Source organism: Atractosteus spatula, assembly GCF_055471065.1.
Source record: "Atractosteus spatula isolate fAtrSpa1 chromosome 10 unlocalized genomic scaffold, fAtrSpa1.hap1 SUPER_10_unloc_6, whole genome shotgun sequence".
NCBI lineage: Eukaryota > Metazoa > Chordata > Actinopteri > Semionotiformes > Lepisosteidae > Atractosteus > Atractosteus spatula.
The window spans coordinates 56,051-80,121 of NW_028296626.1; the positions used below are offsets into that span (position 1 = coordinate 56,051).

At 39.7% G+C, this 24,071-nt stretch overlaps 5 non-coding genes across 5 annotated transcripts; 2 read left to right on the top strand and 3 right to left on the bottom strand.

Moving 5' to 3' along the window:
- Window positions 1-560: 560 nt before the first annotated feature.
- trnal-uaa (transfer RNA leucine (anticodon UAA)) lies at window positions 561-643 on the bottom strand. The gene has a single exon. It is a non-coding gene; the product is annotated as a tRNA-Leu (tRNA).
- Window positions 644-4,139: 3,496 nt separating this feature from the next.
- On the bottom strand, window positions 4,140-4,227 carry trnay-gua (transfer RNA tyrosine (anticodon GUA)). The gene is given in 2 exon segments: window positions 4,140-4,175; window positions 4,191-4,227. It is a non-coding gene; the product is annotated as a tRNA-Tyr (tRNA).
- A 10,480-nt stretch (window positions 4,228-14,707) lies between these two features.
- trnat-agu (transfer RNA threonine (anticodon AGU)) lies at window positions 14,708-14,781 on the top strand. The gene has a single exon. It is a non-coding gene; the product is annotated as a tRNA-Thr (tRNA).
- A 3,769-nt stretch (window positions 14,782-18,550) lies between these two features.
- Window positions 18,551-18,661, bottom strand: trnal-caa (transfer RNA leucine (anticodon CAA)). The gene is made up of 2 exons: window positions 18,624-18,661; window positions 18,551-18,596 (listed from the first exon to the last, which is right to left on the bottom strand). It is a non-coding gene; the product is annotated as a tRNA-Leu (tRNA).
- A 1,294-nt stretch (window positions 18,662-19,955) lies between these two features.
- On the top strand, window positions 19,956-20,038 carry trnal-uaa (transfer RNA leucine (anticodon UAA)). The gene has a single exon. It is a non-coding gene; the product is annotated as a tRNA-Leu (tRNA).
- The last annotated feature ends 4,033 nt before the right edge of the window (window positions 20,039-24,071 follow it).

Here is a 24,071-nt window from a genome sequence, read left to right on the forward strand (position 1 = left end):
CCTTCCTTCGAGCTGGAGTGAAAACAGCGACTTGAGGATTCCTAACTGTTTTTAATACAGTCCGCCACGCTACCAACTGAGCTATCGAAGGGATCTAAAGTGCTCCTCTCTGGCACATATTGCCCAATGTAGTGAAATATTCCGGGTGATTAATTCGACATCAAGTTTCCAACTCGTTTCCTTAGTCTTGTTTACCTTGAATTTAAGCCACAAACCAGGATTCTACTGTATAAACTTCCGGGGATGTTACAAAATGTTTGAGGGGGCATCAATCATTACAGGCGGAAATTCACTCCTTTTTTTTCTCGAGGCATCATATTAAACATTTCATTTGGATCGAGAAGAGGATCACCATGCGAGACAGAACAAACTGTTTGATTCCATCTTTATTGGGAGCTGCATCACAGCTAATGGATGTAAAGCCTTCAATATGCGATAGTGAGAGTTCAGTTATGCCAGGGAGTGGGAGTGAAGAGAACTGAACTGAAATTTAGTAAATTCATATTTAAATAGAGTGTAAATCATCAAAGTGTTCTGTCACTTCAAACTTAGTACGACACTACCAGGAGTGGGGATCGAACCCACGTGGACTTTCGTCCATTGGATCTTAAGTCCAACGCCTTAACCACTCGGCCATCCTGGTCTACAGCAATATGCTGCTCAGTTGTTTAACATTTGAATATGATTCATCTATTAAAAAAAAAACAGCGCCCTGTCACAGAAACGTACCCCGGTCTCCCGCGCAACAAGCAGGGGTACTCAGCACTGTACTAACGAGGAGCGCTTGTCCGCAGCTCACCGTGAGCTCTGTTTACTGTCAGCAGACATTTCCTCATTTCAAAAGACGTTTTCGCCTGCTCTCAGTAATTAATGTCGGTTTGAAGTCTGTTCCTGTTGTCTCCACTCTTGACGAAGAGCAGCCTTACGTAGGAGACTCCCTCTCTCAAGAATTTTGCCATCACCCTGCAAGAGAGAAGAGCCATCAACCACCAAGACACTTAACATTAAACACATGAAATGTGAAATGTTTTTTACTTAAGGATGTTACCGTTTCCACTCTAACTTCTTTGTCAGAAGTGGGAAATGAACAAACATCTCTAGGGGAAGCTACAACCTGAACGCAACGCCTTGGACCACCAGCCATCCTGCCTGTGGCTCTTAAATGGAATGATATGTTTTATTTCTACTTGATGATAAGGGAAACAAAAGTTAAATGTAATTAGGGAAATGTCTTTTTTTCATGGGGAAAACAAGTCTAAGCAAATGTAAAGTTTAGAGCAGCACTCAATAAAAACTATCTGAAACCGGTAGCGCTTCTTATGCGGATCAGTATATTCCGATACCAGTGGTTCCGCAGAAGAAATAAGAAAAGCTGAACTCCAAGCACTGTGTTGCCATTACTGCTACTCTGGCTGTAGCTGCTTTAAGATCTACTCAGCGGGCACAGAATGTTGTATGAGGTCAGACTGGTTTGCGATGTCTAAATAACAGCATGCGAATTTAAGCTTATTTAAGTAAGAGTATTTAGAATATAATACATGCTCCAAAAACGTTAATCCTTCACTGGCTGCTATTTGAAACGCCTTCATAAATGACACGTAATAGAGATTTATGCAGCTAGATTTTATGCTTCACCATACATTGCAGTCAGGAAAATAAATCAATTTTCTTTAACACCTCTGGATAAAGTTCTTGGATAAAGTGGAGCAGGTTTCAGACCTCTGCGTACAGCGCCCTTGATGTCATTTTATTTTTACAGCAGCAAGCATCCTGAAAGTTTTTTTTTATATTTTTTTATTTGAACAACAAAAATACATATAATACAAAAAAGAGCACATATGATGTATCAACAACATCGTCAGGGGCACGTGCTATAATCCAATTACACTTTCTGAAAAATCTACTGTCCATGCAAATGTACATGCTGATCTACAGGGTTCTTTTCTGCACTGAGCTGCTCATTTGAAATCCAGAAGGCAACACAGACGCGCTCCTATACCAAGAGTCTTATCTGGACCACCTGGGTAAAAAAAACAGGAAACCTAAGCACTATTCTATACTGACAGCTTTTGAAAAGGAGCTCTGTAATATGCACAAATACAAAGACAAGGTATAAATACTCCATAGGTTTAAAATTCAGGAATATGAATGGTCAATTGTTTACAATTGGAGTTTTTATGTTTCGTATGATTTAGCGACTTTTTTTCAACATGTAAAAAAAAAAACAGCACACCTAAATGACAAAGCCTTAGAGCTACAGAGAAAAAACAAATTGCGTTTAAAGTAATTTTAAAGGCTCGAGAAAACATTGCACTATGAACGCAAATGTTTGTCTTCTTTGTCGCACTTACGTTTTGTTGCTTTAGCAAATTTCATGCAGTTTATTTCTGACACAAGACATAACAAGCTTGTGTATTTATGACAAAAAACCAGGGCAACAATTTTCATTGACCTTGAAACTAAAATTGTTAAAAAGTAAGTTAAATGCACATATAGTAAATATATTTTCTCATATAATGGTGTGTTTTTCTGTCTAAGAATCCTTCATGAATGGTTTAACAGACACTTTGCATGATTAAAACAAATATTTACGAATTTTAACGTTTTATACAATAAAGTTTTATTGTGAACATGAGCCCTGTTTATCTATATCACCAATACAGTTCTGGATTTTATTCTGCCTTCCTACGCACATATGAATTTTCTTTCACACAACAGCTCGCATGTGTGGTAGGGTATTAGCGCCAGGGATAAAAAGAATGATGTTGGCTTTTAAATGATAAACCATTTGCGTTTATACAAAATCACAATGCGTTGTCGCAGACATTGGGACATACTCTGTTTAAACACCTGTCGTTTTCTCTTATATTGGCTCCTGTGCTTCGGTCCATTCGGTCCATTCGGTCCAAAAAGTGGATTTTGCACCTGCGCCAGTGCTGTAGTGGTATCATACAGACGCCCATACAAATCCATCACACGCTGAAAGCTCCGGAAGGCAACATAAAATATTGCTCTGTCTGTTGGTGGATTAGGTATGCACGCTTTTTTCAATGTAAAATACAATGTAAAAAGATCAAATTTGATTTAAAATCGATTAATGTAAAAACCAAAAAAGCTCATGTTTTTTATCTAGTTTTATCTTTATCTATATCTATATCTAGTTTTTCAAAGGTCTTTTAAAAAGAAAGTTTATCGCGATTGTGAAAGTTAGAGAAGGTGTACCAGCACGTGCCTTCATATCTCGCCTGTAGCTGCGAGAAGGTTAAAAGCGCACAAGTAATCTGTCTTTCGTCAAAATAATTGCTGGAGCAGCAGGACGCAGAGTACCATCCAGTAGCTGTAGATGGTACTCTCAGTCCGGCTCCCAGCAGAATCCATTCTGGTTTGGTTACTGTCAGACTGGGCGTCTGAGGCTCTTCGGATCACAACGTGAAAAAAAAAAGAACAAAAAACAATTGCTCACATCGTGTGATTTCCACGAGAGGAAGGGAAGATATCACTTAAAAAAAACAGAACTGAATATTTGGATCCGGGGCCTCATACTTATCAAATTATTAAAATAATGATTATTAAAATATCAGATTGTGTTTCTGCAACATTTCGTGCACAGTACGCCGAATTTAACAATAAAACAACAGTCACAGTGAGGGCTTTACACGCAGACTGGGGTATTTTCCCTTTTTATATTTTTGCCACTTTATATCGAACCTGTTATACTCCCAAAAGTGCAGAGTAGCTTGTAAATAAAAACGTACAATTCACCGCTGGTATAAACAGATGTGTGCCTTGTTTGCCTTTGTACGTTAAAAACACAAAAAACACAAACTTAATAATATAACGATACAAAATCAATACCAAATCATAAAGCCAATTAAGTACATATCCTTTCCTTTGAAAACAGAGAACACCTTTATATCTACAAAAAAAAAACGTGACATTTGTATATACTTTTGAATTACAAAGCAGACAGAGTACTCCCTTAATTCAAAGATCAGATTTTGGCCAAAACAAGACATTCAGACGGGAGTTTAATTCGGAACAAGAGCCTCTGCTTCGTGGTTTATTGACCTTTTGATCAACGTCTGAGTGAAAAAGATTTGCTATTTTAACTGTTTGATTAAAGTTCACAAGAAGCACCTTTCTTCGAGCTGGAGTCAAACCAGCAACCTAAGGATGCCTCACCATTTCCACTACAGTCCTCCGCTCTACCAACTGAGCTATCGAAGGGAAGTGGGGAATACTGTTTACCTTGAATTTAAGCCACGAATCAGGTTTCTAAAGTATGAACTTCCGGGGATATTACAAAATGTTTGATGGGGCATCAATCGTTGATCAATCGTAGCAGGGGTGGCGCACCGTCACTGTACCCAGACGGAAGGCAAGCACCTGTTTCCCCTGGACTGCAGCAAGCTGTCCCATCACGGTCTTCAGCTGCAGGCCGGAGGCCTCCCATCCTGGGGGGTTGGTGCCCTCGGTGTCGGGGAGGACGCCAGGCCGGAGTAGGGTTACCGATGAACCGGTGTCGAGCAGGGCCAGGCAGGGTTGGTCCTCGATTCGGCAGTGGAGGTACAGGCCCTGGCTACAGCTGACTCGCCCCACAGTGGCGTGCAGGGCGCCGGTCTTCACAGCGCTCTCCGGAGCTGGGGTTGAGGTGTTCCAATGGCGGCCGTCCCCGCGCTGAGCCGCCCCGTTCCCGTTTTCCGATGCCGATGTAATTGTGCGAGGCTTTGGGGCCCGGCAGTCCCGGGCTCGGTGTCCCCTCTTCCCACAGCCTTGGTAAAACCAAAACCGTTGGTCAGCTGGCAGGGCGCACTGCATCTGCTGGTGCTTCCAGCCACCCCAAATACGGCCTCAGCCCATGTAGCAAGGGCCAAGGCCTGCCCCAGCGAGGCTGGCGCGGCCAGCTGTACGTGGCGCCGCAGCTCCTCAGGTGAGAGGGCCTTGAGAAAGGCCTGGAGAGCCATCTCCTGCTGCGCCTCCTGGGGGAAAGCTGGGTATCCTTGGCGGGCGAGGAACATGACATCAGCGGCGACCGAGCCCAGTCGCTCTCCTGGTCGGCGCCGCCGTAGGGCCGGCCTCTCCCGCATCAGGTCAGGCGCCTCCTCCACCTCCAGCCGGAGAGCTGCTGCCAGTGCTGCATATTCTCCTCTGTCCTCCTCCGGGACATCCAGGAGCAGCTGGCAGGCTGCTCCTTCCAGCGCCACAGCCAGGTGGCTGGCCATCTCTGCCCGGTTCCAGCCATTCGTTCGGGCCGCGAGCTGGAACTGCCTTAGGTTTCCCAAGGTGCTTCCCAGTCGTAGAGACCGGGTCGCACCTGCGCTGATGAGTGTGGGAATCGCTGGTCGGCTCCGGCAGGGAGGGTATCTTCTCTCTGGGGTATCCGCTGGCCAGGAGTAGCAGCCAGTTGCCCCAATTCTACCGGCAGAACCACTACTGAGTAGCCCTGGTAAGGGCTGTGGCCACCTGTCGCACCCAGGAGCTGCTCAGGCTCCATATGTGCGCTGCCGGTGGGTTCTGTCTCTTTTAGAGTCAGCCAGCGCTTGACAGAATCGGTTAATGTCTGCCACGGTTTGTTCATCCTGCCCGCTTCTGACACCAATGTAGCGTTTACAGGTTCTTCTCAGGACAAAGGACCAATGGAGATGAGATAAATGAACCAAGCGATAGCTTTATTCTTTATCAACCACACAAAACCAAACACAGAATATACACACACATGAGGAGACTGACGGAGCACGTAAACATCTTCAGGGTGGTAATTACTTAACAACAAGCTACAGATGCAGCCATTCAAAATGCGCGGGCAATACCGCATTATTTTCCGGTACGCTGTACGCAGTCTACCTCAAGTTACCGGTAAATACCGCGAGTTACCGGTAAATACCACTAGTTACCGTAAATTCTCCTATAATACGACAAGCAAAATAATAGTATCCGGAATTTCCGCAAGGTGGAGCTAATAAAGCTCAACCTCTCATGTTTGAGCTGTGGCCATCAAAGTCTTTAACGGAGATATTACTAATAGTATTAATAATGAATGACCTTGGACAAGCTGTAAGTGTAAACTCAAAGTATTGCCCTGGTCAACATTCTTTCTTTCATTGACCGTCTTTGTAAAAATAACACCACAGCATTTCACAATCACGCATTTGTTTCCAATCATGCAAAGTACAGTAATTTTTGAGAATCGATTCACCATGCCTTTCACATGCTCATAAAAGAGATTGATTTAGGAACATTAACATATTACCGTATAAAAACTGTACTGTATACTGTACAGTATGTATATGTATATTTAATGTCTTAACTGTGCCCGTTTAAGTATTGAATATTCATATCTAATTTTACCACTGAAGGGAAATCTTAGTAGCTGAGCATAAAAAGAATAGGAGCATACTGCAACGCGTGTGAAGGCCATAAACGATATTAATTTTGGAACATAAACATACAGTATATGGCTGGTCTCGGTACTTTAAAGAAAACATACACGAAACATGGTTTCATTATGACCAGAATCGGTCTTGAGATATTTTTAACTTGATTTACAGTATTTGAGAGGTATGTCTTAACACCGATACTACAGTACGTAAATACTGCTCACGTATATGTTTCTAGGTTTATATTATGCATTTCATACGGTCAAATTACTTTTGAGAAACTAATAAGAAGCGCGAAACGATATGCCCAGGGCGTTTTAGTTTCGTTTTGTGCTGGGACTCTGCTTTAACAATGTCGCCGTGGATTGATTAGAGATATCAAGTACATACAAGTCATTTTTTAAATGTTGTAGTTCGTCTTGTAAAAATGTTACGAGTACATCATCTATCAACAATTACACAGGTTCTGTTTCCATATTGCGGATTTTGGTTACATAATATTATTTTCTAAATTTCACGATGAGAATATATGATTTGGGCAAACAGAGCCGCAAAGAAGTACATTATGGGTTGTTGTTTTTTTTTTGGCAGTTTTATCTAGAACAAGCGATGCTTAAACCTTTGTCTGATTCTTGTGAAACTATCCACACGACAGTTACAGTACCTAGGAGTTGACTTCAGTGATGTCACTGATGGGATGTTTCTAAAAATCCATCCTCTGTAAAACATCTTCTCTAGTTCTGCATATGTATTCGCTAATGAAGCTGTGTGTTCTGAGCCTGGATCTCTACGTTTCTGTATGAACCAGCTTAGAGGGCTAAAGACAGCTTGTGTTTAAATTGAGTGTAAGGTAATTTATGCTTCTAAAGTCATGGTCAGCATTTATTATTGTACTGTGCTGTAAACTTGTTCTGTGCCTAGTCACATTATTTTATAGCGTTTTTATAGCGTTATCAAATCTGGTGGCGCTGTGTATTAGTTTCTTGACTCCCATGTCACATGGTCTGTGATTGAATCCCATGGAACTATGACTTTATTTTTTAACAAACATTTCTTTGAAAAAATGAAACGTTTCTCTTGGTCAGAGATTAAATAAAACCTCACTCGCACCAAACAAATTTATATTTCTACATATCACAACATGATCGGATTGAAGTCTTTTTAATAACAATGACTAGTCACCTATGCGTTACAAAATAAACATTTATATTGATTTGAATCGCGTTTTGATTTAAATCGTAAACGCGTGTTTAAATATATGTGTTTAAAGGCGATATACTGTATAAAAGCGCTGATTCTTATGGAGTGTGTTCCGCCGGGGATTCAAAAAATTTATTTTTTTAATCGCGTATCTAAGGAAAATTGCAGTATAACTTTGTTAATGCACAAACAGTGGTATGTTACATTATAATTTGGGTGTCTCCTCTTGCCAGAAAGCTCTAAATTGCATTTTGAGTGCGGTTTTTGACTTTTTCTAAATTGCAACCCATAAATAAAGCTGATAAAGCTTAGACTAACTGTATTCTAAACTGTATTACAACGTAAATTGCAAAAATGCACTTGGAATCTGTCCAAGCCCTCCTACGAAAATTATTTAAACTGCGACACTGATCATTCATCTCTAAATAAACTTTATTTTATATAGCGTTTTAGGCGAATAGGTAATTAGATTGCTCATAAACCTAATCGCTTTTTCTACATAAACACAGCGTGATTGCTCTCTGAAAATGCTTTTCCTTTATATTTAGGCTCAGATTTCAACTTTAGATCGCATTATTATAAACTTTCTTGGAAAACTGTATTTTATGTAAACCATGTTTGCTATTAATTCATTTAGGGCTAAAATACGTTCATTGTCTTCCAATCGAGTCGAGTTGACATTAGAAGCTTGCCACTCCCGGACTGTTACACCAACACATTAGCATGTTAAAGCGATTTCATTGAGGAGCCCAGCTACCAGTTAACACTGTACTTCCTACTTTGAAAATACCTGTGAAACCGGTTTAATTCGTCACAGCCAGCACTCCTGCAGAGAGGGGGTTGTAGTCGTAAAGTAGAAGCAGGCGAGATTTCCAGCGAAAGACACCTCCCCCCCCCCCACTCAAAAACCCAGTAAGCAGTAATGCTTTATGTTGAAAATTGAGGTGGATTTTGTTTATGATAAAGAGGAGAAACTGGGATGGGAGGAGGGTTTGGTTTTGCATAAGGGGCGGGACTATGATAATTGGAGGAATTTGCGAGAGTATAATGGTTTGATATATTTGATTTTGTATTGTGGTTGTTATCTATGTTTTTGGTTGGTATTATGTTTATATGGTTGTTTTTGTTGGTTGGTTGTTATTATGGTTATTAATAATACGATCTATAGTTGAAATCTGAGCCTAAATAAAAAGAGAAAGCAAGTGATTAGGTTTATGAGCAATCTAACTACTTATTCGTTTAAAAAGCTATATAAAATAAAGTTTATTATTAATTTGCTGGACAGAGCGGTGAACATTATTATGCAAGACAAAGATAACGATCCTGATCAGTTTAGAAATCTGTGTCAGGTTTTTTACTTCTTAAACTTTTAAAATACACGTTTCGAATAGAAAGAAATCCTCTTCCTGGTACAGTCGCATGAAGAGAGAGGCAAAACAGCCCTACACAGCCCTGTCGCAGTACACGAATATAATCATATCGTTATTAAATTCTTTAGATACGCGATTCCATATTATATTAGCAGAAAAGCTTAAACTACCACTTTTTCACATGCTATTTCAAATGTTAGTTAAATTTAATTTATTTATATATTATATATTTATATCTCTGACAAAGGGAAACGTCTCATTTTTCCAAAGAAATGTTTGTTCACAACGGCGACTGTCAGAAGATAGGACACAGCGGCTCAGGCACCCGCTGAATGGAAAAGGGGCACTTTAATGTTCTGTATGGCTAATACTAAAGCCAATACTAATATTCAATACTTTAATATCCTTTTCTGTATGTTTAACAATAGTGGGTACTGGCCTAATTCGTCCCTGCTCCCGTTGTTAGGTGTTAATGTGTTGTTAAGTGTGAATTTGTAGCTGTTTCCCTGGGGTCTGGCTTTTTTTCTGGAAAACCATAACTGGTCTTGTCCAGATTGACTGTCGGCGCCCAGGTCTGATCTTTGTCTTCTAAGATCTCTGTGTACAGTGGAACCTCCTGTCCAGCCAGCACATGTCCACAGACATTCACAACAGCGACATATCATAAAACGTTTGCACATATAGTGTGCAAAAATGCACTTTATTTACTAAAAATAAGACAGAGATACTGTATCAATTTATGTTGCATTAGCCTGATTATGATTAAAAAAACACATATAATTAAACACGCGTTTGCGATTTAAATCAAAACACGATTTAAATCAATATAAATGTTTATATTGTATCGCATACTGTCCAGCCTCCATTTCTCTATACAAATTTACTCTATTACACACACACACACAATAGAAGCAGGAAGCAGAAGCAGGGACCGTTTCCCGCAGAAGGGAAGAAGGTGACTATTCATTGTTATCAAAAATGACTTAGAATTGATCATGTTGCGATATTTTGAAATATAAAAGTCAATTGATTGTCCATAATATCGCTATTCTATTTTTTCGAAGAAATGTTTGTTAAAAGAAAAGTCCAGCACCAGCTGGAATTGAACACACAATCTGAAAATTGCTAATCAGGCACGTAGACCAGTAGGCTACAACACAACTCGCATGATAGGGAGGCGAAACAGCCCTACATAGCCCTGTCGCAGTACACGAATATAATCATATCGTTATTAAATTCTTTAGATACGCGATTCCATATTATATTAGCAGAAAAGCTTAAAACTACCACTTTTTCACACGCTATTTCACATGCTAGTTAAATACTTCGATGCTTGAAATGTTTAGGGAGAAATGGAATACCGGTGTGTATTTTTCTTTTAAAGTACCGATTCCTGGAATCTGACTGGCTGACACCCTTCTGAAGTGGTTCCATAAAATCTGGTATACGGAAAAGAAAGCGTTGATAAAAAAAAGCCTGGATTCTCATGTATCTCATACAAGTATCTTTTAATACAGTCTTTGCTGTGCTCTTGAGGATCCTTGTGATATTTTGAGCTCTAGTTGAATGATAAGTGTCACATTTTAAATCATTTTCGTAGTTAGAAATTATGAAATGCCCTGTTAAAAGCAAGGGAGTTTTTATGCCCGTTGAAGTAAAACAAAATGCCTGACAAAATATGGCTTGGACAGATTTCAAGTGCTTGTACAAATGTGCTAAAGAAATTATACTTTGAGTATACAGCTTGTCCAAAGTCATTCATTATCAATACTATTAGTAATATCTTCAGTAAAGGCTTTGATGCATAAATATTTCTGATAAAGGTAGGTTGTGTACTTTTGTCCAGCTGAGCAATCTTGCTTTCATAAAATATATACGCGATTCAAAATTATATTCCCTTTTAATCAAATTCTAAAAGTATGCCTGTTGACTCCAGTATCTCTTTAGTTAAAGACTTCGATGCTTAAAATGTTTAGGGAGAAATTAAATACTGGTGTGTATTTTTTCTTTAAAGTACCAAGACCAGCCATATACTGTATGTTTATGTTCCAAAATTAATATCGTTTATGGCCTTCACACGCGTTACAGTATGCTCCTATTCTTTTTATGCTCAGCTACTAAGATTTCCTTTCAGTGGTAAAATTCAATATCTACAACGGGCACAGCAAAGACGTTTACTGTAAGTCTTTCTACGACAGACCAACGGACCACGAGTGCCCCTGTCGGTCAACCAATCACGTACTGCGGTGCCTCGCGTCATCTTGCGTCACAATGCGCGACGCCACCTGCAGTACGTGTCTATAACACGCACTTTGAATGGCTGCGTCTGTATGTGATCAGCTGATATTAAATAGGACTAATACGAATCAATACAATTGATGTCTGGCAAAGGCAAATAACCTTTGTACATGATCTGGAATGTGACTGGTTAAATTTCAGCACAGTTGCTACCCCCTTTATAAAGGGTGTGCACACGTATACAACCAAGACATTGAAGGTTTTTTTTTTATTATTGTTCCAAAAAATGTTCCATTTGTTTTCTTTCTTAAATGTTGTTGATTAAAGGATCTTATTAAATGTGAAAAAATCTGATTGTGAAAAGGTCAAATTCTTTGTGAAAAAATCAGTAATGTGAGGAAAGATGAATTGTGGGAGTCCCTTGACTCCTCGTGTCGTACTGTATTTCTCTCTCATTCTACTGGGAGTGGCGCCGTCACTTCTGGATAAAGTCCGTCAGTGGTCATTCCAGACGGGTCAGGTACGACTGCGCTTCGGAACAAGAAGAGACGTGACTTGCAAGAATCCCGACAGTATCGCTTTTCTTGTGGGGCCTGGATAGCTCAGTTGGTAGAGCATCAGACTTTTAATCTGAGGGTCCAGGGTTCAAGTCCCTGTTTGAGCGGTTGTGCTTTTCTTCAATCTATTGTGAATGTCATTCTAAATCATCTTTTATCTTTCCCTCTGCTAGCTGTACTGTGGTTATTTTAAATGTTCATCACTTGTATTTTCTTTAGTGTTTCCTTTCACAAACCGAAAATGTTCAAGGTGATCTTCTCACCACACTCCACGTAGATAAATTAAAAGAAATCACAGTAGAGTAAAGGACACGCAGTGAGGAGCTCCCGCAGTGAGTACTCTTGAATACGACAAGAGGAAAGGCACACTGCACATCTGCGGAACATCGCAAAGTATTTTTTTTTTATTAAAGGTTCAAGGAAACCTGAATATGTTTGCTAGAAGTATTTCAGAATCACAGTCAAATCGAGTACGATTGCTGCACAGATCTGCCGTGTTGAAATTAGAATACTGTTTGTGCGCTGTTCAAAGCTTTTCTAAAACTACAGAGATACGTTTCGGAATGCGTCTTCCTGTAAAAATAAAATCTCTACACGGGCGCTATAAGCAGAGTCTGAAGCTTGCTTAACAGAAGAACTATATTCAGAGGGCCAAAGAAGTGAATATTTCACCAAGTGAGAGAAAGCATCTCGAAAAAAGGAGGTGCAGTCTCTTCCATGGAGCATAACACCACAAAGTCAGACTACAAGTGCTGAAAAGCTGCTATCAAGCGTAACCCTGGTCGAGCGCTCTAAGGAGCTGGATTAAAGCTCCATCTCTTCGAGGGCGTGAGCTGGAATCCCACTGCTGCCCAGTATCTCCTTGTTAAGAATCATGGTTTTGTTGTTGTAGATTCTGCGCGATTAAATCAGTTTCAATAGAATTCATTTGAACAGTCATATTTGTTTTATTCCTCCTACCATGGCAATTTGTGCTCAAAGATGGAACTTTTTTGTATTTTAAAAAACATGCTAGCCTTGATGGGAAAGTAAGTGGAACTGCAGGCGTGGTGGCCAAGTGGTAAGACATCGGTATCAATTAGGTCAATAATCTGTTAAATATTTTATGCCATTTTTTCCATAGATGTTCACATTGGAACAGTGAGAAAGGTGTGCCTGGATGCACTTGAACCATCACCTTACTATAATTTTAGTCCCAACCTGGCCGCACTAAGCAATTGTACCACAGAGACTCCAAAGAGTCTGTTTTCTCCATTTGCAGTTTTGCGTAAAAAATAATCTGCACTTTTAAGCAAGTATTGTATTTCAAATTTTGCAAATTTCTTGAAAAACGTTGTTTCAGAGAGAAACTGAGTAGACAGGAATAGCCCAGTCAGTAGAATATCGAACTTTTTATCTCTAGGTCACTAGTCAGGCGACTGGTTTTCTTGCAACTACTGTGAACCTGCAAAATAGATGGTCTTTTGTCCCTCAGTTTTCAAGTTGTTCTATGAATGTTTAAAATGTTCAATATTTTTTATGCTCTTAAGCACTTTCCGTCACAAAGTTTATGGTGTTCTTGGTGCTGTGCTGCACATCGATAATGCAGACGAGAGCACAGGTAACAATACAGGACAAGCAGTGAGGAGCTACTGTAGCTTTCAACTCAGTGCAGAGTCCAGAGGGAGGCCTAGGTCGCTAAACGATCAACAGATATCTAATAATGACGTTCACAAAGGTGACAATACATTTTTTTCAACATATCCTTACATTGACCTGTACAGCACAACATATTTTCTATACCCTCAAACCCCCAATGTAACGACTTTCTCCTGAGAAACACAACTATAGAGTGAAATCACAATAACTTATACAACAAATCTATTCAAACGCCCAGATATGACAGAACACACCCCTTTAAATATGTATTTCCTTCATTTCAGTTTTCTTCCCTCCCCAGGATACCTGAAAATTCACTATCACATATTAAAGGCTGTACATGTAATACATCTACTAATAAAGATGGACATTAAAGTTAATTATTAAAAAATTACACTTTTCATTAAGACATGTATTGATAAAATTATTGTGAATAGTTGTGGTGTCTGGAAAGCAATTTTTGTTAAATATAACAATTTTCAAGCGAGTGGTGCATAAGCTTGTTATTTAGTGACTAAATTATTTCCACTGCATTCACAACAGTTCGAAATGTGTTCACTTGTTCTGCATAGCCTGCTACTGAGTTGTTTTCGGAACTGAAATCTATAAGAACATTATTTAAGATGCACCATGGCCCAGAATCGTTCATTGGGACTAGGATTAATATCAATTGAAAGTACTCCCAAATAAAAGATTAAACCTGAATATTAAAAGAGCAGGAAAGTATTAAAACAACACCATAACGTCTTGACTTCCAATCTTCTTCCTGGTTCAGGCCATGTACAGTAAAATGACAATCAGTGGAGTTATGCCGAGGTTGAAAGTTTAAGCCTCACCTGGAGCACCCTGGTTTTCTGTCTTGACAAAAAAAGCGTTTTGTTCCACAACGGTGTGAAATGATCACGTCTTTACTCTACTTCTCTCTTGTAGCAAAGCAGCTCTTGCTAGGTGAGCATTTGCTCCGGTAAATTAGGTCACTTTTCATGTTAACTCACTTCTTCTAAACACAACATTTCCTGGTGCACGTTTTCTCTATGAAAAAATACATTGTCCCTTACATGATTGCTCGTTTTTTTTCATCAAAGAGTACAGAAAGAATAAAGAAAGGAAAAGTGTCGTAAATGAACTCTGCCGCCCGTGGGAGATGTCAAGCGCATTGGACATGAAAAGTGCCCGATAAAAGCCATTTCTGTACCTTTCTCTTAGTGTCGGGGCACCTATTGAATGTAAAGGAGGCAACGTGCTCAGCCAGCCGACTCAGCGCTTACTGAACGCAGGTGTCTCAGAGCGGTGTGTCCAAGTGGAAGTAAAAGAGGCGAATGCTGCCGGCGTCGTGGCTTAGTTGGTTAAAGCGCCTGTCTAGTAAACAGGAGATCCTGGGTTCAAATCCCAGCGGTGCCTGTCATCCTGTCTTCGCGCACCGTTTATTGTTACAGACAATATTCTTCAGCATTATGTTTAAATGAAATGTTCATTTCGTTTTTGGCACGACTTGTTTTTCAAGAAATCCACACATTGCGAAAGATAAATTGCTCATCTTTCTTATCAGTGCAAAAGAATTACTGCCAGCAGGCAAGAAAATGACAACGATTTTTTTTTTTTACTTTAGCCAAAAATCTGTGAATGTAGAAAAAATACGACGTGTGTCAGTTTCTATGGCACACTCAGTCAGGGTGTCCTTCAGTTAAACACAACGTTAGTAGATCAAACGCACCCAGAGACACACTTCGAATTAATCCGATCTAAACATTACCTTCTCTAAATGTGATTGAGTTTCTTTCCACGTCCTTAGCCATCTTGATGTTTGCAGAGATTTTCAACTTTTGACACGAGTCAAACTACAAGTAAATAGTTGAGTACCTAAGTCAATATCACCGGGAATGTGAATATAAATGTAAACATCAATATTTCTGCTGTCTCCTGAGAAACACAAGTATAGAGTCAAAACACAATAAATAATGCTAAAAAAACTGTTCAGTTAACACCCAGATGTGACAAAACACATTTAAGACTTGCATCCCCTTTAAATATGTATTTCCTTAATATCAGTTCTCTTCCCTCCCCAGGATACCTGCAAATTCACTATCGCACATTAAAGGCTGTGTGTAAGTCTTACATGTGTTCTGTCACATCTGGGTGTTAAATTAATAGATGTGTTGTGTTATTTAATATGATTTGACTCCACGCTTGTGTTTCTCGGGAGACAGCAGAAATATTGGGGATTTGCGGCTACAGAAAAGAATGTGAACTTTACAGGCAAAAGTAAGGTTACGTTAAAGAAACAAAAACTTATTGTCACCCTTTTCAACTTGATTATTTAAGACATTTGTTCGGAATAGTATATCTTCTCGTGTCTGTGGCTGTTGTCCTACAATAACGGTTGTGAAATAGCAGGAATGTGCGGAAAGAATCGGGATGGAACAGAAGACTCATCTAGTTGATAGTAAGGTTGTGTAGGACCGCACACACTACGATGTCAGTGTTGAGTAGCGTGGTTTAAAAGCTTCTTCACGAACCGGGAAGGAGTAGAAACCTAAAGTCTTCTTATCCGTAATCAGACACGTTATCCATTGTGCCACTGGCGTTTGCATCGCATTCCCATACAGCACCACATTGAGTTCAGAGCAGCTAGTAATACTGTACATCGCCACGGTCAACATTTTCTCAATTAGATTCATGTGTTTTGTACGTGTGTCTAATTACTCCGTCTTTCATTATGTCTGGTTTAAAATAATGTATCTTTAAAACAGACAAAGGGTTTATGAGTCTCCCTGAAATTCACACACGAAGAATAAAAGATATCGCGTTTAAAAAGAATACAAAGATGCCGGCGATAGAAAACGGAGAGTCTTAAGTGCGCGCTATCACTGAACTAAACTCCCGATCGGTAACTTGTCGGCGGGTTTTTAATTGTGTTAGGAAGCGCAAACAGTCAACAGTGTACATTTTAAAGGTCTAAGCAAAACAATCAGACTTGAGGATTAATCAGAACAGGAGCCTCTACTTCTTTGTATACTGAGGTTTCGGGTGAACATCAAAGTGAAAGACAAATTCGAAATTTTCACTTTTTGATTAAGGAACAAGAAAACACCATCATTTGAACTGGATTCAAACCAGGGACATAAGAAACGCCTGCTGTTGTTGTCTACAGTCTTAAGAGCTAGCAACTGAGCTATCGAGAGGTCGGAAAGTAAATGTTTTGTCACACGCGTAGCCCAATGCAGTGTAGTGTTCCTCTTTATTTAAATCCCAGTTCGATATCAAAATACTCACTCCCATAGTCTCGTTTAGTAGAAGAAATGGACCAGGCTTCTACTCTATAAACGTCCATAGTTCTTATAAAACATTTGAAGGGACATCGGTGCAGGCAGAAATCGACTCTTTTTCTAGTGGGAACAGGATCACATAAAAACTTTCTTTTGAATTGAGAAGAGGATCATGGTGACACTCAAAACATACTTGCCTTTGCTTCTTTCGAGGACGAATGGATTATTGAACTGCAAACATCGGAACATCGGATCAAATCTCTCCACTACTGCAGTTGCTTCTTTGAGAGTTTCTTCAAATATTTCAACTGAAGGTCAAATTCAATCTTACGGATTTTGGTTTTCTTTTGATCGAAATTGTATTAAAATCCGAGCCTCTTTCACAGTTGTATAATACTTTCCCCTGCATCCTCAGATAAAAATTCTAAATACCACAAAGTTACAATATATGGAATAGCATTTATTTTTAAATGTATTTTAAAATTTGCATTTATTTAGAGCTACATTTAGTGCTAGGTAAAGATAACATTGCTAATATTGATGGAGTACAAATGGAAGATGGATTTATGAGCTAAAAGTGCTAAAACGCCTCTTGTAACAACTAAGGACTCGTAGCAAGATTTATTTTCAAATCCAATCTTTGCTATTGCATTGCGTATTATGTAAACACGACCAGTTCCGGTTTCTGGTGCGTGCATTTTTTTCAAACTGAAATTCACAAGAACATTTTTCAAGATGCGCCATGTCCCAAAACCGTTTATCAGGACTACTATTAATATCAGGTGAAAGCAGTACAAAACATAAATTTAGCCGAAATATTAAGAGACTATTGTCTGTCAGCTACTAAGCCATGTTCAGCCAACGCTAGAAATATTGCTGCTCTCCTAAAGTAGCAAAAGACCGCCAACCCAACTTAGAAACAGAACACAAAGGCTCAAACCGACGGGAGTGGGATTCGAGCCCACGCGTGCAGAGCCCAATAGATTAGCATTGCAAATTCGTGCCAAAACTATTGAGATACATCAGAATCGTACCTGTATTTCTTTGGATTTTAGGAAATTTATTTCAGCGTGTTTATTTTTTCTGCCTGTGATCTCGGAAAGAAAGACCCACTACCTGTTCACCGAAATATTCCGGGAGTTTGCTGTGGTTTAAGAGGAGTGTATGAAGGTAATAAAGGAGGGAGGACACGTGAATTGTATAGCTGCTGAACCCGGACACACACCGTCTCCAGCTACTGTTGGAGATTTACAGTTCAGAAAACTGCTGTCTCGAGCAGAAACTGATCTTCCTGCTTTAGTCAAGGTTATTGGAATCGGAGGTTACCGTGGGGTATAGCGCTTATATCTCTCTTCTCTGGCTAAACGGACAAGTTTAAGTTTACAACTGTAAAGTATAGAAATAGACAAAAAAAAAAGCTAAAATACTTCAGTAAGGCCGAGCAGATAGGAAAGTTTAATAAAATGTTCTGTAAATCAATTTCCCTCGATTTCCGAACTCTCTGTTCGAGCTCTGATATAATCTCTCTGCTCCTGCCGCTGTCACTGGGAGAGTGACTACATTCGGTAGGGCTACAGGTTGATTTCACAATGCCACATTTAATTAAATAAAGGATAAACCACAAGGAAAACAGATATGTTTTAATAAATCTTCTTCTGGCTTTATATTTCGGTCTTTCACATTGGAATACATACTTTGCAGTAAATCTTTACTCGATTACAGGCAGCCCGAACGTAAGGGAGAATCGAAGCCTATTTGACTTTCTGCTAATCACATTGAAGTGTTCACGAAGCATTTCCCTGCCCATCATGTGCCCGCAAACCGGTTTATCCGTTTTCCTCTTCCTGTCATTGTCAGCGAGCGCAACAAGAAGGGAAAATGCAGGACAGAGAAAAGGTATTATTTGTCAGGAGTGGGATTTGAACCCACGCCTCTATTCAGAGACTAGAACACCCAAGCAATGGAAAGACAGGAGCCCTTGAGTCTGGCGCCTTAGACCGCTCGGCCATCCTGACGAACTACGTTCAGATCTCTTAAAAGCACCAGTAGTTCACTAAACTGAGAAATGCTTTGCTGGATAAACGTAAAATTGCCTGTTGTAGCCTAAACGGACCGGGAAATTAAATATTCGGATCGATTCAGAGTGTGCTTTACAGCCTTCTTGTAATATTTTGATCTGCTAGGGCGCAGTCGTTTTTACAATCTGGATTATTTCAAAAAGACCGACATCAGTGTAATACAGCTTTCACGTTTGGGAACAGACCTTGTATTGTACATTTCTTATAGGTTTATTTTCCTGATTGCAACATACTGTGAAGCATAGAAGCCAGCTGCATAAATCTCTATTACACGTCATTTATGAAGGCGTTTCAAATAGCAGCCACTGCAGGATTAACGCTTTTGGAGCATGTATTATATTGTAAATAATCTTATTTAAATAAGCTTAAATTCGCATACTGTTTTTCAGACAGCGCAAACCAGTCTGACCTCCTACAACTTTCTGTGCCGCTGAGTAGATCTTAAAACAGCTGCAGCCAGAGTAGCCGTAATGGCAACCCACTGCTTTGAGATCGGCTTTTCTTATTCTGCAGAACCACCGGCATCGGAATATACTGATCCGCATAAGAAGCGCTTTCGGTTTCTGATCGTTTTTATTGAGCGCTGCTCTAACTTTACATTTGCTCGTACTAGTTTTTCCCATGAAAAAAGACATTTCCCTCATTACATGATTTCACTTTTTTATTTTCAACAAGTAGAAAGAAATAAAATATAATTCCATATAAGAGACACAGGTTGGATGGTTGGTGGTCTAAGGTGTTGCGTTTAGGTTGCAGCTTTTCCTGGAGACCTTTGTTTAAATCCTACTTCTGACAAAGTAGAAACGAAAAAATCCCTAAGTAGAAAGCATCTCGCATTTCACGTGTTTAATGTTAATTGTCTCAGCGGTTGCCTCGGTGAATGATGGATCTTCTCTCTTGCAGGGTGACGGCAAACTTCTTCAGAGAGGGGATCTCCCACGCACGGCTTTTCTTCATCAAAAGCGGAGACAAAAGAAACAGACTTCAAACTGAAATTAATTACTTCTTGATCGTTTATGACCGTCTTTAAAAAGCTGAGAGAAGGCGAAAACGTCTTTCGAAATGAGGAAATGTCTGCTGACAGTAAACACAGCTCCTCTTTAGTACTGTGCTAAGTACCCGTTTGTTGCGCGGCAGAACGGGGTACGTTTCTGTGACAGGGCCCTGGTTTATTTTTTTAAATAGTTGAATCATATTGAAATGTTAAACAACGGAGATAAAGTCGCTGTTGACCAGGATGGCCGAGTGGTTAAGGCGTTGGATTTAAGACTTAATGGACAAATGTCCATGTGGGTTCAAACCCCACTCCTGGTAGAGTCTTGTAAATATTTTGAAGTGAGAGGTAACTTTTAAGACTTACACTCTATTTAAATGTCATTTTACTTAATTTCAGTTCTCTTCACTCCCTGGGATAACTGAACTCACAATCGCATACTGAAGGCTTTATATGCATTATCTGTGATACAGCTTCTAATAAAGACGGAATGAAACTGTATTAATAATAAATGACATTGTTTTAAATAAACGTGTATTGATAAACTTCATAATTAATAAAAGTGGTGTGACAGGAAAGCAAATTAAATATTACAATGATATTCCAAGCAACTGATGCGTAAATTCATTATGTCGTGACAGTTTTATTCCCACTATAAAGGGTAATATTCTAATGTGATCCAGTGTTCCGCTTAGTCTGCTTCTGAATTTCTTCATTTCAATCAGTCCTCTATTTCAGTAACCTCTAGAGGGCTCAGGATTGGGTTCCTTGAAGTTAAGAACAGGTTAATTGAGGAGCTGCAGGCTGAGTTCGTTGTAGTCTTAAATTCAAGAATTCTTCGATTTTAAGAAAAAAGACAGGTATGTTTTGTGTCTCATGGTGATCCTCTTCTCGATCCAAATGAAAGGTTTAATATGATCCCTCTAGAAAAAAAATAAGTCAATTTCCGCCTGGAGTGATTGATGCCCCATCAAACATTGTGTAATATTCCTGGACGTTTATACAGTAGAATCCTGGTTCGTGTCTTAAATTCAAGGTAAACAAGACTAAGGAAACGAGTTGGAAACTTGATGTTAAACTGGGATTTAAATCACCCGGAACATGACACTACATTGGGCAGTATGTGTAAAGAAACAACTCCTGTCATCCCTTCGATAGCTCAGTTGATAAAGCGGAGGACTGTTGTGGAAACAGCGTTGAATCCTTAGGTCGCTGGTTTGACTCCGGCTCGTAGGAAGGTCCCTTTTGTGTACTTTAATCAAAGACAATAAATAATTTTCACTCAGACGTTGATCAGAAGCTCAATAAACGACGAAGCAGAGGCTCCTGTTCCGAATTCCCCTCACGTCTGATGGTCTTGTTCTAACCGAGATCAATCTAAAGTGGTACAAGGGATTTTAACAAATCTGTTCTTTGAATTCAGGGACTGCTCTGTCTGCTTTGTGCTGACCACATTTATATGTCTAAGGTATGTGTTTAATAGAAGTATATTCTACATCTTTTGCCCACTGGGCCAATTGCTGTTCACGAGCTCCTAGCCCCACTTGTTCCCAGTGGAACCAGCCTGAAGCAGCAGAACAGAGGTTTTGTTTCATTATATTGTCTGCTGTTGTAAAACAAGTCATCCCTTAGGGATAAAAACTCTCCCTCGAGTAACGCGTCTCCCGTATTTGCCCCATACGCCCAGGGCTCATCTCTCAGCTGAGTGATCAAAAGCTGAGCTCCAAGATTCTGAATTTCATGTTGGGGTACAACAGACCCTGCTGTGAGATTGGGCAGGGGAGAGCTGGTTGTGCTCCTGAACTAGTCCCTCCTCTCTTAGTTATTCCTGTATTTGCATCACAGTCTATAAACTCCATCAGTGCCCTATTGCTTTTCTTCCAGTTCCCATATTTTGTTATAAAAACAGCTCTGGTGAGTTAGGTATCTAACTCAAATTTCACAAACCTATCCAAAACGAGTTCTGGTACAATTCCTTTTTTACTTGAAGGTCTTTAGCTTAGTTGGCAAGACCTGGGTTCGAGCCTATACAGTGAGGCATGAACTAGGGCGGGAGCGACAAGGACAGAAACCCTAGAACCCGTTACAATAACAAAAGGACAGAAATATATGGGGATAATTTCGAAATCGCAAATATGAGATACCATAGCGCGGTTTTTTCTCACTCCCTGGCGGAAATGGGCTTCATTATTATGTGTATTCTTGATACATCACAAGGAGGTACTGTTCTCTTTATCGTAGCCCCGAACACCTCGTATGGAGTTTGCGTGAGTGAGGTCAGTAACGAGCTCGACCCAATCTACTGCTTTCATCCAAAACAGCCCTTTATTTGGCTTTAAACTCCACCTGTTACCCCTCACACTCAATGTTTCAGAAAAAGGTTTTAATTTAAGCTTTGCCCAGCAGAGTATTTGAGCAGAGAAAATGAATAGAAGCGCTATTCGCGCCAGTCTAGCACAGTAACCACTAACTCCAATAATAAAATAATAATAATAATAATAGCAGCGAAAAAATCCCGGCTCCTGCTTAAAAAAACAACTATTGAAATTGTACATCTCCAACACTGGCTGGAGACTTTGGGTACCCGGGCTCAGCGGTTATATAGGACAGGACTCGGCGAGTTGCAGGTGAAACTCATTGCTCTGCGCTCTCCATGCGGAATGTGCGTCTCCTCCCTCCAGACTCGTCACACCGCCTTCATACTCTACAGCGGGGGAAAAAAAACTCCCCTTTACTGTCTTCATACATCCCTCTTAAATCCCAGAAACACCGAAACTCCGGGGCGTTTCTGTGAGTCAGTACTGGGTTTTTCTGTTCGAGGTTACAAGCAGAAACAATAAAAGCGCTGAAAGCAGGAAGTTATTTCTGCTCTTAGGCATAAACGTGTAAAAATACATTTTCTGATTCCTAAAACCTAATAAAATCCATGTAAGTTTCCCTTTTGTTCCCAATGCACATAACTGAATATAAACCAGTCACTAGTTATGGCGCAGTTCTTACAACAAAGATACTTACATTACGAACTTTTTTTTCATACGAGCTCTTGCCGTTTTTAAATTGAATATTTTGTTTCAATTCGCTAAATCACACGAAACACCAGCAACACTCATCGTAAGCATCTGACCAATCACATTCCTGAATTTTAAAAGTATTAAGTATTTATTTTAAACTTTTTTTAATTTTATACACTTGTTTTACATATTCTTGCCATTTTTGGCATATTGTAAGTGGATTGTAACTTCAAAGTGATCATTCCTGAGCTTTATAACTGTGTATCATTTCTTTTAACCTTATTTTAATATTTTTTAATTATTTTTGCATTTTACAGAACGTTTTAAATATATTGTGAGCATTTTAGCATAATTTTAAAATAGGACTATCAATGCTCCTGACTTTTAAACCTGTATTTCTTCTGACATTAATCTCTCCACCTGCAGATGAGGAGGGAGGTATTTGATTTTAAATTTGTTGATTTGGGGGGGGAATGTACATGAATTTCCTTGTGTGTATCACCAGTGGGAAACTTGGCATTTTTGGATGAATTGCAATCTATACTGCAAGGCCTTAAGACTGATATAGTAATGACTGGAGATTTAAATAACACATTTGATACATCACACAGGAACAGCATAACATCTAAAATGGCAGAACCCTCTAAATCACTGAAAAAATTCAGGCACATTCATAATCTATAAGATGTTTGGTGGTTACTGTGTCCTGCTTCCCTTTCATATTTTTTAGTGTGCACGAATCTGTCCCTCTTCTTTTACTAGTTTTTAAGGAATATTCTGATATCTCTGATTACAAGATCAAGCCAGAAAAAAAATGATGACAATTAGTAGGAAGAATGATTCAGTACAATGTATTGAAAATGTATCAGGATGGTCAGGAGGCGCGCTGCGAGAATGTCCTGCCCTTAGGAGCCTTTCTGCTCCTGGGCCGTCCTTCCCTGGAATTCTTTAGAATAGTCTCGCACCCCTGGAATTCTCCTTAGAAATTCTCCTTCTGGGAGCTCTGTGTTGCCTGTTTTTACCTGGAGGAACTTCAGCTCGTTCATTGGCTGAAAGTTCCATGGGCATCAGAATTCCACGTAGGTTACTCGGCCCTACCAGTCCCTGATTGGTTGATCAAGGTGAGATGTGAGTCACTTACTCCTGACACTTAGGAATGCAGTCCAGATGTCCATCTGGCACTCCCTAGACAGATAGGCGCCAATGGATGACCATTGATCATGATAGCCAGGCTTAGCTAAATGCATCCCCATTTGGGAGCTGTCCCTTATCAAAAGAAAACATCTTTAAATCAGCCTGCATGAATAGTTTCTCTGTGGCTGCACCACAGAGATGAAGAGAG